The sequence below is a fragment of the Lissotriton helveticus genome, chromosome 9 (genome assembly GCF_964261635.1).
Source record: "Lissotriton helveticus chromosome 9, aLisHel1.1, whole genome shotgun sequence".
NCBI lineage: Eukaryota > Metazoa > Chordata > Amphibia > Caudata > Salamandridae > Lissotriton > Lissotriton helveticus.
In genome coordinates this window covers 1,005,119,607-1,005,125,551 of record NC_136070.1, presented here as the reverse complement: position 1 = coordinate 1,005,125,551, position 5,945 = coordinate 1,005,119,607, and the positions used below count along the sequence as shown (strand labels likewise).

Below are 5,945 nucleotides of genomic sequence, written 5' to 3'. Positions count from 1 at the left end.
TGCTGTAAAATGCTGTAAGAATCCCATCCTCGTCGCCAAATGTAGAGGGGTTCTTCTATTAAAGAAGGACGCTTCAAAGTAATATACTGGAATCTTCTTTATTCAAAGCAGCAAACAGCACAGTCCCGACACATCAGCCTGCTCTGACGGTCTGAGCACAATTGCCGGACCCTGAACCCTCAGCTGGCACTCTCCGTGCATTCCACCCCCACATTTCAGCCAGCAATCCAATTGTCTAACCGCTATATGTATGAAGGGACCGATTAGCGATTCAGAAATTGCGAAAATTACCGAATCGCTAAATCTGTATCGCTAATCGGGATGTATCAACGCATTAGCAAATATTTAGCGATTCGGCCACAATCGCTAAATATTTGCACAATATGAATCAGCGATTCCCTAAACGGCCAAACTCGCAAAATAGCGCGACCCCGCCCCTAAATACGCAAAAATAGCGCGCCGCGTCGCTAAATTGTGCGACCGCGTCGCTAAATTGCGCGACCGCGTCGCTAAATAGCGCGACCGCGCCCCTAAATACGCTAATTAGCGCGACCGCGCCGTGAAATAGCGCGACCGCACCCCTAAATACGCTAATTAGCGCGACCGCGCCGTGAAATAGCGCGACCGCACCCCTAAATACGCTAATTAGCGCGACCGCGCCCAGCAAAGCGCTAAATTGAGAGGTACCCCCGTGAAAAATCGCTAATTAGCACAAACTGGAAACATCCAATTGCAATCCTGATGCTATATGATGACATCACAACCAGGAAGAGAGTGATTTCCCATGGGGCATCTGGAGTGAGACAGAGAGAGTGAGAGTGTTGTGTGCAACTCTTGAGCCATGTCAGAAAGTGGAAGCCAGGATGTCCCAGCAAGCCAGCAGGAGCAGCAAGCAGGGGAAGCAGCCAGGAAGAGGAAGCTCAAGTTTTCAGAGCCTGAACTAGAGACCCTAATCACTGAAATGGTGCAACACCATGACTCATTATTTGGGGCCACTTCCCACAAGGTGCCAGAAGCCAGCAAGAGAAGGATTTGGGAGGGCATCCAAGCCAAAGTGAATGCCCTAGGAGTCACCCACAGGACAGTTGATGTGCTGCGCAAGCGCTGGTACGACCTGCGCCAGCGCTCCAAGGAGAGGTTGGCTGCCAGGCTGGAGCAGTCCCAGCTCACCGGTGGGGGAACCTCCAACGTCCAAGACTCTACACCACTGGAGGAGCTGGTAGAGGGCACACTGCCTCATCAGAGTGTTGCGGGCGTGTCCGTGCTCGACAGCTCAGCACAACCATCAGCAAGACCAGGTAAGAAGCATGCCTCCCCACCCTAAACCACCCCCAGAACCCCCTGAGGCGACCTAGGGATTAGGGCAACCACATGTCAGGCTAGACCAAGTACACAGCAATGCATTATGGGAGATGTAGTCACAACAGTCAGCAATGTAGAAAGTAGCATGAGATTGCCAAATTGTACACATGTGCAGGTCAGGAGAGGTGAATGACACAAGTAAAGTCAGGGAACACTGTGAAAATTTATTAGTACATCACCTGTGATGATCAAATAAGTAATGTGTGCTGTTCTATCCACAGCACCTGCAAGTGGGAAAGCTACAGCCAGTGCAACAGAGACAGGAGCCAGAGGCTCAGGAGAAGGCAGGCATGGCCATGATCCAGATGGGGAGGACAGTCCTATTATCCAAACACAGGGACACAGTAGGAGGAACGTGAGGCCATTCAGAATAATGGATGATGAGGAAGAGGAAAATGACAATGTCCAGTCTGAAGCACCAGTACCCCAGCAGCAGGAGTCCAGAACAGAGTCCAGAGGCAGGCGTAGACCCCGCACGGCCATCAGCACCAATGTGCAAGAAGAAGAATCAGTGTTCGCCGGTCTTGAAATGCACATGCTCCAGGTTCACCGCCTGCAAGCGAAACACATGAAGGCCATTCAGAGAGAGATCAGGGCAGGGAACAGAGGACTACGCGAGGAAATCAGGGGGGCTGTGCAGGAGCTGACTGCAGAGATGAGAGCTGAACGCGCAGCCAGGCGCAAAGAAATTGCCCGCATGGACCACTACACGCGTGCTGTTAATCGCCTCGCCTCCTCCAACAATATGCTGGCAAGGCGTGCCATAGAGACCCAGCGAGAGTTCTCGCATGGTATCCAGGACATAGCCACTGTGGTAGTGCAGTCAACTGCCACCCTGGATGAGCTGCGTGCGCTGCGTACTGCTGGACCCGGGGTGCTTACCCCCAGTGAGGAGGACTCACAGTCGGTGCGGAGCACTAATACACCACCACCCACTGTTGAGAGGCGCCGTAGTGGCCGGAGCAGCAGGCCTGCCCCACAACAATAGGGACTGCATCAAAATGACTACTCCGCACAGGGGGTATATGGGGCCAGCAACTGGGTAGCACTTGCTATACCAATGACTGTTTAGTTGCACTGTGATTTGAACATGTGCTTTTGTTAAGGAGAGTTCATCCTGCATTTTTTTGGAAGTCACATTGTTGGTTTTGGAAATTAAACACGTTTGCAGAGCAATAAGTTGTCATTGTATCATTTTTACTCACCTAGAAGTAGTTCCGCATGATCTCATCACGCCTCTGGCGCCCAGCTGCAGCAGCAGCTACGCCAGCTTCCATGTGTATGGGTCCGGGTCCCTCCACGTCCGAGGTATCTGAGTCACTCGACTCCATAGGTGTCCCTTTCCTGGTCGCAATGTTGTGGAGCATGGCACAAGCTACAACAATTTTGCAGCATGTCTCAGGGCTGTATTGAAGGGCACCTCCACTTTTGTGGATGCATCTGAATCTGCTCTTCAGAATCCCGAAAGTTCGCTCGATGGTGTTTCTTGTGGTAATGTGTGCCCGGTTGTAGCGGTGCTCCCCAGCAGTGGCAGGATTCAAGTAGGGTGTCAGGATGAAGTCCCTGACTGCATAGGCACTGTCCCCTGTGGGTGGAAGAGTTGAAAGGTCAGTCAATGTGATGCACATGCAGGTCATGAGTAATATGGGCTGACAATGTGTGCTGTTACCTAGTAGGTATCCCTCTCCAAATTCCCCTCTTGAGAGTCTACGGTATAGGCCACAGTGACGGAATATAAATGCATCATGTGTGCTACCAGGGTACTTTGCCACTATATCGGTGATAATGTTTTTGGCATCACACACCATCTGTATGTTCAGGGAATGGTAGCATTTCCTGTTCCGGAATACATACTCTATGTTTGTGGGGGGTGAAATGGCAATATGTGTTCCGTCTATACATCCTATGACGTGGGGGAAATGGGCTATATTATAAAAATCCTGCTTAGTCTGTGCTAGTTCCTGTGGGGTGCTGGGGAAGTGGATGTGATGTTGCATCCTATGTGTCATGGCGTCGAGGAATGCATGGAAAAAGCGCGACAGGGCACTTTGAGACACCCCTCCTGCAGTGGCTATGACCCCCTGGAAACTACCTGAGGACAGCAGGTGTAGTGAACACAGGACCTGAATGTGTGTGGGTATGGCTTGGGTCCTGCGGGTGGGGTGTTCTAGGTAGGGCCTGAGTTCATCAATCAATTCAATTATGCTCTCTTCCTCCAGTCTGTAATGGGTGTGGATATCCTCATCAGTGCGTTGGAAGATGGTAATGCGCAACCGGAATATCCTCTCCTGCCGTCTCCTCCTCTGCGCCAGAGCTCTCACTCTTCGCCTCCTCACTATCATGTACAACCCGGACATTGTGGTAGGGAGTGTGTTGCATTCTGGGTTTCAATTTATAGTTTGCACCTGGTTACCACCTGCTCCCACTTGATGGTAATTGCGAGGCGCTATTTAGCGATTTTGCTTGATTCGCTAATGCAAATTGGTTGATACATTCCATAGCGATTTCAGAATTGCGATTTCCGCTTTAGCGAATCTCGCTAACGGATTTCTACGCTAAATAAGGATTCGCTTTTGTATTCGCTATGTTGCACTTTCGCAACGTTTGGAAATCGTTATTTACCGAATCCTTATTTCGCAAGCGTATTTTGCTTCATACATAGCGAATAGCGAATTTTTAGTCGCTAACGCTATTTATTGCGAATCGCAGCGTTTGCGATCGATTTTTGGCTTCATACATATAGCGGATAGAGATGACAATACAACACTTACCGCTATATGTATGAAGCCAAAAATCGATCGCAAACGCTGCGATTCGCAATAAATAGCGTTAGCGACTAAAAATTCGCTATTCGCTATGTATGAAGCAAAATACGCTTGCGAAATAAGGATTCGGTAAATAACGATTTCCAAACGTTGCGAAAATGCAACATAGCGAATACAAAAGCGAATCCTTATTTAGCGTAGAAATCCGTTAGCGAGATTCGCTAAAGCGGAAATCGCAATTCTGAAATCGCTATGGAATGTATCAACCAATTTGCATTAGCGAATCAAGCAAAATCGCTAAATAGCGCCTCGCAATTACCATCAAGTGGGAGCAGGTGGTAACCAGGTGCAAACTATAAATTGAAACCCAGAATGCAACACACTCCCTACCACAATGTCCGGGTTGTACATGATAGTGAGGAGGCGAAGAGTGAGAGCTCTGGCGCAGAGGAGGAGACGGCAGGAGAGGATATTCCGGTTGCGCATTACCATCTTCCAACGCACTGATGAGGATATCCACACCCATTACAGACTGGAGGAAGAGAGCATAATTGAATTGATTGATGAACTCAGGCCCTACCTAGAACACCCCACCCGCAGGACCCAAGCCATACCCACACACATCCAGGTCCTGTGTTCACTACACCTGCTGTCCTCAGGTAGTTTCCAGGGGGTCATAGCCACTGCAGGAGGGGTGTCTCAAAGTGCCCTGTCGCGCTTTTTCCATGCATTCCTCGACGCCATGACACATAGGATGCAACATCACATCCACTTCCCCAGCACCCCACAGGAACTAGCACAGACTAAGCAGGATTTTTATAATATAGCCCATTTCCCCCACGTCATAGGATGTATAGACGGAACACATATTGCCATTTCACCCCCCACAAACATAGAGTATGTATTCCGGAACAGGAAATGCTACCATTCCCTGAACATACAGATGGTGTGTGATGCCAAAAACATTATCACCGATATAGTGGCAAAGTACCCTGGTAGCACACATGATGCATTTATATTCCGTCACTGTGGCCTATACCGTAGACTCTCAAGAGGGGAATTTGGAGAGGGATACCTACTAGGTAACAGCACACATTGTCAGCCCATATTACTCATGACCTGCATGTGCATCACATTGACTGACCTTTCAACTCTTCCACCCACAGGGGACAGTGCCTATGCAGTCAGGGACTTCATCCTGACACCCTACTTGAATCCTGCCACTGCTGGGGAGCACCGCTACAACCGGGCACACATTACCACAAGAAACACCATCGAGCGAACTTTCGGGATTCTGAAGAGCAGATTCAGATGCATCCACAAAAGTGGAGGTGCCCTTCAATACAGCCCTGAGACATGCTGCAAAATTGTTGTAGCTTGTGCCATGCTCCACAACATTGCGACCAGGAAAGGGACACCTATGGAGTCGAGTGACTCAGATACCTCGGACGTGGAGGGACCCGGACCCATACACATGGAAGCTGGCGTAGCTGCTGCTGCAGCTGGGCGCCAGAGGCGTGATGAGATCATGCGGAACTACTTCTAGGTGAGTAAAAATGATACAATGACAACTTATTGCTCTGCAAACGTGTTTAATTTCCAAAACCAACAATGTGACTTCCAAAAAAATGCAGGATGAACTCTCCTTAACAAAAGCACATGTTCAAATCACAGTGCAACTAAACAGTCATTGGTATAGCAAGTGCTACCCAGTTGCTGGCCCCATATACCCCCTGTGCGGAGTAGTCATTTTGATGCAGTCCCTATTGTTGTGGGGCAGGCCTGCTGCTCCGGCCACTACGGCGCCTCTCAACAGTG

The 5,945-nt window shown here is 49.6% G+C and overlaps 1 long non-coding RNA gene across 1 annotated transcript; it reads right to left on the bottom strand.

Annotated features, from left to right (window-relative positions):
- Window positions 1–1,506: 1,506 nt before the first annotated feature.
- Window positions 1,507–2,948, bottom strand: LOC144783120 (uncharacterized). The gene is made up of 2 exons (XR_013601412.1): window positions 2,568–2,948; window positions 1,507–1,915 (listed from the first exon to the last, which is right to left on the bottom strand). It is a non-coding gene; the product is annotated as an uncharacterized LOC144783120 (long non-coding RNA).
- Between the last annotated feature and the right edge of the window lie 2,997 nt (window positions 2,949–5,945).